Source organism: Dicentrarchus labrax, unplaced genomic scaffold (assembly GCF_905237075.1).
Source record: "Dicentrarchus labrax unplaced genomic scaffold, dlabrax2021, whole genome shotgun sequence".
In the NCBI taxonomy this organism is placed as follows: Eukaryota; Metazoa; Chordata; class Actinopteri; family Moronidae; genus Dicentrarchus; species Dicentrarchus labrax.
Window position 1 is genome coordinate 28,452 of NW_026136825.1, and position 12,318 is coordinate 40,769.

Consider the following 12,318-nt stretch of genomic DNA (forward strand, 5'->3'; position numbering starts at 1 on the left):
CGACGGTGTCAGTCGCTAATCCCTCACTGCTTCCCTTATAGAGATACAGCACTTAACGAGGTGAAAAATCTCAAACTTTGGCGCCCCCTAGCTCCGCACAGGAAGGGGATGGAGCTTTGGTTCAAAGATGCCGCGGCTCAGCTCATCGAGACCTTTCCGTCGATGCCTTGCTTGTGGCTCTACGACCAACTATGCCCAAGTCAGCTCCTTTCATGTCAATAAGCAGGGAGGCCTTAAAGTCTATAAGTCCAACAGCCTTGCCTGCGGTCAAAAATCCATCAGAGGTCAAAAAATAGAATTCCAGATACAGGCATTATTCTGACATATGTTATACAGATCCCTGAGAGCATGGGAGAACACCTCCGGCCGTATCTCTAACCCTTTCCGTTTCCGAGCTACGGCCTTCCAAAATGTGGAGGTCAAGAGGTCACCCCTAACACGGCACACAGTATTATGGGGGCCTATTTGGCCATACAGTGGGATAGAGACTTGGAACCACTTCTGGCTTAAACCTGGCTTCCCACCGATGCATTGTGTCCGTTTTGGCCACATAAACCCCCCAGGAAGGACCCCAAAATGTGCCCTAAAGTCAGGGGGGGTCGCCTGCCTTAAATAGATTGCAATTGGGAACGATAGATGTAAATATGGAGGGAAGGTATTCCTTCTCAAAACCTGAAGAAACCGAGCAAGGAGGACAGTGAGGGCACCGTTGCGTTCGCGCGACCGAGGGCTTTCACGTGGACCGCTTCCCAGGTCTTTAAACCCAACCGTTGCAAAGTTTGTTCCAGAAGAGCGCCACCTATACGGCGCTGACATATGTGATACAGCTCTTTGAGAGCTTTCCGACGGTGTCAGTCGCTAATCCCTCACTGCTTCCCTTATAGAGATACAGCACTTAACGAGGTGAAAAATCTCAAACTTTGGCGCCCCCTAGCTCCGCACAGGAAGGGGATGGAGCTTTGGTTCAAAGATGCCGCGGCTCAGCTCATCGAGACCTTTCCGTCGATGCCTTGCTTGTGGCTCTACGACCAACTATGCCCAAGTCAGCTCCTTTCATGTCAATAAGCAGGGAGGCCTTAAAGTCTATAAGTCCAACAGCCTTGCCTGCGGTCAAAAATCCATCAGAGGTCAAAAAATAGAATTCCAGATACAGGCATTATTCTGACATATGTTATACAGATCCCTGAGAGCATGGGAGAACACCTCCGGCCGTATCTCTAACCCTTTCCGTTTCCGAGCTACGGCCTTCCAAAATGTGGAGGTCAAGAGGTCACCCCTAACACGGCACACAGTATTATGGGGGCCTATTTGGCCATACAGTGGGATAGAGACTTGGAACCACTTCTGGCTTAAACCTGGCTTCCCACCGATGCATTGTGTCCGTTTTGGCCACATAAACCCCCCAGGAAGGACCCCAAAATGTGCCCTAAAGTCAGGGGGGTCGCCTGCCTTAAATAGATTGCAATTGGGAACGATAGATGTAAATATGGAGGGAAGGTATTCCTTCTCAAAACCTGAAGAAACCGAGCAAGGAGGACAGTGAGGGCACCGTTGCGTTCGCGCGACCGAGGGCTTTCACGTGGACCGCTTCCCAGGTCTTTAAACCCAACCGTTGCAAAGTTTGTTCCAGAAGAGCGCCACCTATACGGCGCTGACATATGTGATACAGCTCTTTGAGAGCTTTCCGACGGTGTCAGTCGCTAATCCCTCACTGCTTCCCTTATAGAGATACAGCACTTAACGAGGTGAAAAATCTCAAACTTTGGCGCCCCCTAGCTCCGCACAGGAAGGGGATGGAGCTTTGGTTCAAAGATGCCGCGGCTCAGCTCATCGAGACCTTTCCGTCGATGCCTTGCTTGTGGCTCTACGACCAACTATGCCCAAGTCAGCTCCTTTCATGTCAATAAGCAGGGAGGCCTTAAAGTCTATAAGTCCAACAGCCTTGCCTGCGGTCAAAAATCCATCAGAGGTAAAAAAAATAGAATTCCAGATACAGGCATTATTCTGATGTACTATACACGTCACTGGGAGCCCTCACCGTCATTGAATAACTCCAGCATTAATATAGAAATAATTCAGAAACGTATCAATATTGTTGTCCTTTATGCGACATGTATGGTCATCCAGGCATACGAGTAATGTACGGAGATACTGGCTTGATTTTTGGTCAAAGCATTCTATTTTCAGGAAAATAATCACTTAATTAGGCTTTCAGGGAAAATTTGGATCATTTGTATGTATTTAAGATAATAGATGGAATTGGGTGTTAAAGCAGGGCCTACTCCATTACCGTATATGAAAATATGAAATATGGAATCGGAGTCCGGAACTTGGAATTCTTTCATTAATGGTGCAAGACTGACCCCTACAGGCCTTTTTCAAAATTTGGAATTGAATAAATTCAATGTGGAATTGTGGAATCAAAATGTGGAACGTGGAATCCGGAATCCTGTCTACTAGATGACAATCTGGTTTTTGAACATGGAATCAAGCTTTCGCCATTCATTGTCTATGTGGAAACCCTACCCCTAACCCTAACCCTAACCCTAACCCTAACCCAGCTGTGGGCCAATCGGGAGTGAGAGGGCAGCCGATTGGATGGAGAGAGTCTATTCTCCATTCATAAACTGCCCTCTCACCCCGCAGCCTGCTTCCTCCTTCTCTTCCCCTCTGAAGAAGTGCCGGCAGGGCACGAAACGTCAGGGGAGCCCGCTCGCTCGGCTGGATCGCTGCCTTTTACAAACTTTTTAATTAGCAAATTGTTTATTCGGAACGAGACCCTCGTTGGTTTTAAATTTACAATCATTAAAAGTTAAGTTTTAAACAGCACCCGGTGAAAACACCTCCGCTTGCCCGAGCGCCTCACTTTCCTCTCCCGCACCTGTCGGATTTCCCCGCTGCATTTAGCACGGACTATATTCCTCCAAGCCTACACTATAGGAACCCCGGAATCACGGAACGACACGGGATGGCGCAGAGACCGCAGCAGCAGCGCAGCGGGAGACGGACACAGGTGGGTGAAACACACACGGGTGCTTACAGGGTGGAGGGGCGGCGATCCCCGACAGGAGCGAGGTCGGGGGAACAGGCGGACCCACAGCTGCTAATCACAAAAACTCTTTTCCTCTTTCCACACACACTCGGCAGGTTAGCGGAGGGAGAACCACACACAGAACAAACATTTCACCTACAAGCACACACATACCACCTAAACTAGCATTAGACACATCCACCAGAACATTAGCAAAACAACACTTCAAACTTATACAAGCATTACATCATAAAAACAACTTACTACGGACAAATGATGAAGGACTATTTCCAGCAGGAATGTGGAGACAGACTCTTAAACTGGCTGCTTTCATCAAACCATCTTCACCCACACAAGAAACATCAGACATTTTAAGGGACAACACCACAAAATGGATGCACAACAACATGCACATTTTATTAAAACATTACAATAACACCATAACACACCTCACAAACATCACAGGGGACCACCTAGCATTTACAGTAGCCACACAGTGGGCACACAGACGCTATGAAAATAAAATGAGTCCTCATACACTTACTGATGCACATGACTTACTTTTCCCCACAGTTACCGCTTCCTGCCCCTCTTCTCCTCCTCCTTCCCCTTCTTCTCTCACAGATGATGACCTTTTGTTTTACACCAATTTGTCTGATTCTAACCCCCCTTTTTCCCAGCCTAATGATTCTTCCCCACAGCCTGTGGACACACTCCTGGTCACACAGAACCACTCACCTCACACTTCCTCCGACAGGTGCTGCCCCCAGAGGACGGTGGACACCAGGGCTCCCGGGTTTGACTGTCAGCCTGTGGAAATAACCACACTTTCCCATAAAAACAATAACGAAAAACAGGTCTCCCAATCCCGCAGTTCTGGCATACAACTGATCGGTGGTTTCCACTTCCAGGACCCCTGTGTCCAGCAGAGGTGGGACAATGAACGGTCCAAATCGGCAGCAGCTCTGCGGCAAAGTGCAGAACCTGAGGAGGGGGAATAAAATGATGAGAAAACAAGGTCATAAAGTCAACATGACAGACCCTAATCTTAACTCTGATCCCCCCTCAGATATTCTAACCTCACACCAGCCTGGAGCACGCGCCGAGGAGGATGCCCCTCCTGCTGGAGACATGGCCACGGATGAGGTCACTTCTGACCCCACGCACCACCTAACCTACGACAACCGCAAACTGCGGGATTGGGAGTTTAAAATTAACAAACCCATCGCGATACTGGGGGATTCAAATATCCTCAGTATTCCTAAATTTAACCACCCTTTCATCCAGGCTGACAGTTACCCGGGAGCTTCCTTCTACCATTTTGGAAAAATCCTGGCCAAAACACCGATCAATTACCAAGCACAACTGCTGATCCTCTCGGTGGGCCTAAATAACAGGGATCAGGACCCTCACAGCACCGCTCTGAAACAACTGAGAACAGTGATTAACAGAGCTAAATCGGCCTTCCCTAATGCCACCACAGTTATACCAATCATCAACTTTTCACCACTTCTGTCAACCACACAACAGCAGAATCTGACAACAATTAATGATTACATATCAAACCACCTGACACATTTCCCATCACTTCCGTACGATGAGTTCAACACTCTCCCGGACAACATACATTGGACACCAGATACAGCCAACAGGATTTACTCTCACTGGCTCACAATATTGGCAGACTTCATTTCAGACCTAGAAAATTAATGTCACACATGTCACATACAGGTTAGTTACAACACATAATTTTGAGCTAATTCAACATACTACATGACACACATTTTACATTGGCACCCATTCAAAACATCACATAGTTTAATCTACAATTTTCAGTTACATTGGGAAGGCCGAATTAAATAACTTACCATCATTCTTGCATTTCATCTAAACTCCAGTTATTATTCATTGTACTTACCTGAACCTGTCAACAGAGTTAGAGAGCGGAGGGAACCCGGCCTGTTTCAACCATCTTCCGGACCAGCACACCAGATCATGAAAAACATAGTGACACGCATCAAAAGAAATTTATTAAAAATAAATACAATTACCTCCAACAAATCAATTATGTCATTTTTGTTTTCTGTCTGTGTTTGTTTGCTTTTTACAACCTGGTCCTGTTGCCTATTATGATCATCTCATTCTGTTAATTTACTTATTACGCTTGAGACAATGTCACTCCATATGCAACACTCCTGAGCTGCACCTGTGACTGAGGAAGACACAGCTTGGAGCGAGCATCTCACAACCTCACAATTGTTTGTTTGTTTCTACAGCTGTCCTTCCCTAAACACCATTTGTTGTTTTTTCCTTTATCCTTATGTTCATTATGTTTAATACAATTTTATTTCCAGGGAGGTGGGGTCTGTGCAACGGACCATACGCCCCCAGGCCAGTGCACCAGAGTCCTAGCCTGGCCTACCAAAATTCATACTATGCAAACCTAACCCCCTAACCCTAACCCTAACCCTAACCCATATATTTCTGAACTAACCCTAACCAATTGGACCCTAACTAAGCCCCCTTGAGGCCCTAACCCCAAATCCTAGGCCCTATTCAAATCTAGTCCCCACTCTGGCTCCAAAATACTGGCCTTAATTTATCTTTAAACCTCAGTGAAGGACATTCTAAGCTCATATAATGGAGGAAGCCACTAAATAAAGTAGGCATTTAAATACCATGGATGAAGTGTAGCCATTAAAGGGAGGCACACATACCCAGTGAACAAAGTGTTAATCATAGATATGAACACTATTTAAATTAAAGGCAAAGAATTGGAACCAGAAACAAAGGATTTTTATTTTGAAAAAAGACATGGGAAATGGCAGTTGGAGAAAGTCACTACAATGGAGGAATAACACGAATTCTCAGAAAGGGAGGGGCTCAGAGTACAAAAGGGAGCAGCGGACATTTTGAATTCAGTTTGGCACGGCCCTCTGAGGGAGCCACATCTCCCCAGAGGGGCTCATAGTTAGGGGATACTCACCTCAACTAAATTAAATACTTACCTCAAATAAATTAAATACTTACCTCAACTTAAAGGAATACTTACCTCAACTAAAGGGGATACTTACCTCAACTAATAGGAATACTTACCTCACTTTAAGGGGATATTTACCTCTAAAATCACAAGAAAACCACCTGTATGTCATGGCAGCCTGAAGAAGTCCCAAGAAGCGGACGAAACGTCGCGAGCGAACGCCACCTGACATACAAGAGAGAGAACAGAACATGAAAAATAGGACCTACATATTTATACTTCATATAACAAAGGCGAACCGGTCTAATATAACTCTAATAGTGAGCTTATAAAACCTCTTTGGAGAAGATGGAGACGGAGAGCTGGCCATCCACAGGGTGGAGAGTGCACTTTGGGGGGGCCTCCCACTTAGGTGGAGACCCCCACCCCAACCCAAACCTAACCCCCTAACCCTAACCCTAACCCTTTTTTTGTTTAATTTCGAAGTCGACCATGGATGGCTGGACAGAGGTCCCGTTATGGGAGACGCCGCCAGCGTCCCCGTCAGCCACCCTGGGACTGGGGTTACGGGAGGTCCGAGGGTTGGATGGACCGTGCACCCTCCTTCCCCTTTCGGAGGGAGACAGTTCCCTTCCCTAACCCTAACCCTAACCCTCTTTCCCAAGACCTAACCCCCTAACCCTAACCCTAACCCCTAACCCCTAACCCTAACCCTAACCCTTTGAACTCTCTACAACCTTCCTGTGAGGAGGAACATGCTCATTAGACCAATGTCTAATGCTGCACTCATCCCTATTCCTAACCCTAACCCTAACCCCTAACCCTAACCTGGGATCCTGTGTGCATTCCACGATTGTACCAATCTGCCTAGTCCAATTTGGCTTAAATGACATGTCAGGTTTGAAATGCAGAATTTAGTCATATTGTCCTCCATGTTGAGGACTTCCTTGGTCCAGCAGGTGTACCAGGGCCTGTTTCAATGGGTAGTTCACACGATTGTTCACCTCGGGCCAAATCCTTTCCACTCGAAGATTCTGTTGAACACAAAACATGATTTCAGATGGTATAAAAATGTAATAGATTATAGATTAGTTTGGGAAATTCATTCCCATTTTAAAAGCTTTCATTCCTTATTTGTTAGAAGTAAAAATGGTCAGTCTTTCTTTCTTTACTGTGTTTGATTATATTGGTTGTACTGTTTGTCCGTATTACAAAGACCTCACCCTTGTTGATGTTGTTTGAAGGTATGGTGGCCTGCTAGGGTTGTGTCTATGTCTTGATAGCATCTCTTGCATGTACAAGCACATGTAAAACTCCCTGCCATGGTCAACCCTGAGTTGGTCCCACATGCCATGGTTAACCACTGTAGATCTGGGATAAAACAATGTGTACATGTGCAAAGGAATGCAATTCAATTCAATTCAATTCAATTCAATTTTATTTGTATAGCGCCAATTCATAACAGAAGTTATCTCAGGACACTTTTCAAATAGAGCAGGTCTAGACCGAACTCTTTAACATTAATTACAGAGACCCAACAGTACCACCATGAGCAAGCACTTGGCGACAAGGGCAAGGAAAAACTGCCTGTTAAAAGGCAGAAACCTAGGACAGATCCTCCGGCTCTAGGTGGGTGGTCGTCTGTCTCGACCAGTTGGGGTGAGAGAGAGAGAGAGAGAGAGAGAGAGAGAGAGAGAGAGAGCGACAGACAGACAGACAGGTGCACAGCAACAACAGTATTGGCAATGGCAGTCAAGCAGGACCATGGCAGGAGGCTCCACCAGGATCCATGAGAACCTGCGAGACGAGAAAGCACAAGAACTCCGGGGAAGAAGTGGAGTTAGTAACATGCATTAAAGGGACATGAATGAGTGCAGAAAGAGAGAGGAGAGAGAGTAGCTCAGTGCACCATGGGAAATCCCCCGATAGTCTAGGCCTATAGCAGCATAACTAAGGGATGGTTCAGGACTCACCTGATCCAGCCCTAACTATAAGCTTTATCAAAGAGGAATGTCTTAAGCCTACTCTTGAATGTGGTGAGGGTGTCTGCCTCCCGAACCACAACTGGAAGCTGGTTCCACAGGAGAGGAGCTTGGTAATTATTAATTATTACTATTACCCCACTAGAACACTACGTTCTCTGAATGCTGGGCTACTTGTGGTTCCTATAGTCTCTAAAAGTAGAACAGGAGCCAGAGCCTTCAGTTACCAAGCTCCTCTCCTGTGGAACCAGCTTCCAGTTGTGGTTCGGGAGGCAGACACCATGAAAACACATGGCACACATGGAGGAAAGAGGGAGAGAAACAGAAATGGGAACAGACAACAGTCTGATGATCCTGATTTTGGCATTAAGGTCAGGATAATGGAAAAGATCATTACATTGGCCCACCACCTGAAAAATGTCTCAACCGACAAGCCCCCCCCATCAATCCAGAAATTGACAACTAATTTGGCCACCACAATTAAACCGGCCAGCCCCAGTGAGGGGGCCCTACTCCTCATTGAGAGCAATGCAAAAAAACTGGGAATATACAACACCCCTTTCAAGTGGCCTCCACCTGGGCAAAGAGACACCTGGGGAGGAGACTCCAGGCTGAGACCCTGGAGCAGGTGGAGGCCCTCATGGTCGTGCAGCTCGACCCAGACACGGATGGGGGAAAGCCTGACTGCCCGCCACCACCCCCTGCCACAGCTCCACCACCTGTGTTCGATAAACAAAAAACACAAACACAACACAGTGTTCAGGCACAAATCCACACAAACAGGGAGAAAAGGGAACTGATGGCACTGGAAACACGGGCCCACTCACCAGTAACACTAGCTCACCCCCCTGAAAAAACCCCTTCCCTCAAGCGGCAGTTTGGGTGCCCTTAATCAATTATTCCCATCACTTACCTCTCTCAAAGAGCAGTCCTGCCTGGTCCACCTCTACGCACATATCCAAAAAAACTGCCTCTTCATCCCCAGACTGCCCTCCAAATCTTTTGAAACTGGGGCAGATAACATACACTGGACAAAAGCCACCGCCAAACAAGTTTGACCACTGGACGGGGTATTTAAAATGCACATCCCCATAAGCCTGCACTCTCAGGAGGGGTCAAAATGTACTGGTGTTATCACAGACATTCAAATTAACCCAGGCCCAGTTCACACTCCTGGACAGGGGCCTCTCTTTCATCCACACTAGGGGGAGTCAGCGCCACATCATTGAGCAGGGCAGATGGGACTTGCAGCAATATCATAGGAGAATTAAACTCCATGTTTTCAAAACAAAAAAGATGTGACTTTCACCCCCTTTACCCAAAAAATCTGATTGGAGCCCCCCCTGTCTAAATTGCCACCAGAAATCACTGACCTCATCCAAGCGGATATTAATTATTTTGAAAACAATTTCCAGCCACTCCCAATCAGGAACAATTTGAACCAAGATGAAATTGAAGCCCTTAAGGACCTAAAAGAAAACAAAAACATCATCATAAAGCCAGCAGATAAAGGCAGTGCAGTAGTAATGATGGACAGGGAACAATATTTATTTGAGGGCAACAGACAGCTAACAGACAAAAAGTATTATTCTGTCTTAAAGGAACCTATCTACCCTGAAACCAAAAAAAATGGTGCAACCAATTATCCAATCATTATTAGACAAAAAATTAAATAAATAAATAAATAAAAAACAATACACTTACCTGCGGGGTAATCCGATCCCCTGGCCAAGATTGTTTTACCTGCTGCCCAAGATCCATAAAGAACCCTCAAAATGGAGTGTCCCGTTCGAAATCCCACCTGGGAGGCCTATTGTCTCTGATTGTGACAGTGAGACCTACTACACGGCCCAATTTATTGATTACTACATCAATCCCCTTTCTAATAAACATTTGGGCTATCTCAAGGACACCTACCATTTTGTTAATACAGTCAAACAACTCCAGATCCCCCTGACTCCATCATGTTCACTATGGATGTCGACAGCTCATACACTAACATTGACACTGATTCAATTCAATTCAATTCAATTTTATTTGTATAGCGCCAATTCATAACAGAAGTTATCTCAGGACACTTTTCAAATAGAGCAGGTCTAGACCGAACTCTTTAACATTAATTACAGAGACCCAACAGTACCACCATGAGCAAGCACTTGGCGACAAGGGCAAGGGGAAAAACTGCCTGTTAAAAGGCAGAAACCTAGGACAGATCCTCCGGCTCTAGGTGGGTGGTCGTCTGTCTCGACCAGTTGGGGTGAGAGAGAGAGAGAGAGAGAGAGAGAGAGAGAGAGAGAGAGAGAGCGACAGACAGACAGACAGGTGCACAGCAACAACAGTATTGGCAATGGCAGTCAAGCAGGACCATGGCAGGAGGCTCCACCAGGATCCATGAGAACCTGCGAGACGAGAAAGCACAAGAACTCCGGGGAAGAAGTGGAGTTAGTAACATGCATTAAAGGTACATGAATGAGTGCAGAAAGAGAGAGGAAGAGAGTAGCTCAGTGCACCATGGGAAATCCCCCCGATAGTCTAGGCCTATAGCAGCATAACTAAGGGATGGTTCAGGACTCACCTGATCCAGCCCTAACTATAAGCTTTATCAAAGAGGAATGTCTTAAGCCTACTCTTGAAAGTGGTGAGGGTGTCTGCCTCCCGAACCACAACTGGAAGCCGGTTCCACAGGGAGAGGAGCTTGGTAACTGAAGGCTCTGGCTCCTGTTCTACTTTTAGAGACTATAGGAACCACAAGTAGCCCAGCATTCAGAGAACGTAGTGTTCTAGTGGGGTAATAGGGTACTATGAGCTCTTTAAGATATGAAGGGGCCTGACCATGAAGAGCTTTATAGGTGAGGAGGAGTATTTTAAATTCAATTCTACATTTTATAGGGAGCCAATGCAGAGTAGCTAGTACAGGAGAGATGTGATCTCTTTTTCTAGTTCCTGTCAGTACTCGTGCTGCAGCGTTCTGAATTAATTGGAGCGTTTTAATGGACTTATTGGGGCAACCTGATAATAAAGAGTTGCAGTAATCCAGCCTTGAAGTAACAAATGCATGGATTAGTTTTTCTGCATCTGTCTGTGATAGTATGTGTCTAATTTTTCTAATATTACGTAAATGAAAGAAGGCAGTCCTAGAGGTCTGCTTTATGTGGGAGTTAAATGACAAATCCTGATCAAAGAGAACTCCAAGATTCCCTGACAGTGGTGCTAGAGGCCAAGTTAATGCCATCTAGAGTGACTATATCTTTAGACAATGAGTCTCTAAGGTTTTTGGGGCCAAGAACAAGAATTTCGGTTTTTTCTGAGTTTAACATCAGAAAATTGCAGGTCATCCAGGATTTTATGTCCTTAAGACATGTTTGTAATTTAGATAATTGATTAATTTCATTGGGTTTGATTGATAGATATAACTGCGTATCATCTGCATAACAGTGAAAGTTAATGGAGTGATTCCTAATAATGTTGCCTAAAGGGAGCATATATAAAGTAAATAGTATTGGTCCAAGTACAGAACCTTGTGGAACTCCATGACTAACTTTAGTATTTATGGAGGATTCATCGTTAACATGTACAAACTGAGTACGATCTGATAAGTATGACTTAAACCAGGTTAGGGCAGTTCCTTTAATGCCAATTTGATGCTCAAGTCTCTGTAAAAGAATATCATGGTCAATGGTGTCAAATGCAGCACTAAGATCTAATAATACAAGTACAGAGACAAGTCCATTGTCAGAAGCAGTCAGAAGGTCATTATTAACTTTAACCAGAGCTGTCTCTGTGCTATGATGAACTCTAAATCCTGACTGAAAATCCTCAAATAAACTATTGTTATGTAGAAAGTCACACAACTCTTTGGCGACTACTTTCTCCAGAATCTTAGAGAGGAACGGGAGGTTAGAAATCGGTCTATAGTTGGCTAAAACCCCTGGGTCAAGAGTAGACTTTTTAAGAAGGGGTTTAATTACAGCTACTTTAAAGGACTGTGGTACATATCCTGATAATAAAGAAAGATTAATCATATCCAGTAAAGAAGTGCCAATTAAGGGAACAACTTCTTTAAGCAGCCTAGTTGGGATCGGGTCCAACAGACAGGTTGATGGCTTCGATGAAGAAATGATTGAAGTTAACTGATGAAGATCGATAGCAGAAAAACAGTCTAAATATACATCTAAGTTTACATTGACAGAAGTCCCTGAACTTGGAGAGCCACTGATAACTGTTGATGGCAGTTGGTGATTAATTTTTTTCTCTAATAGTAATAATTTTATTATAGAAGAAGCTCATGAAGTCATTGCTACTTAAGTTTATGGGGATATGTGGCT

General features: G+C 45.1%; 1 long non-coding RNA gene across 1 annotated transcript; it reads right to left on the minus strand.

The window, feature by feature from the left end:
• Positions 1-7,431: 7,431 nt before the first annotated feature.
• On the minus strand, positions 7,432-11,893 carry LOC127359926 (uncharacterized). The gene is made up of 2 exons (XR_007883047.1): positions 10,569-11,893; positions 7,432-7,984 (listed from the first exon to the last, which is right to left on the minus strand). It is a non-coding gene; the product is annotated as an uncharacterized LOC127359926 (long non-coding RNA).
• Positions 11,894-12,318: the final 425 nt, after the last annotated feature.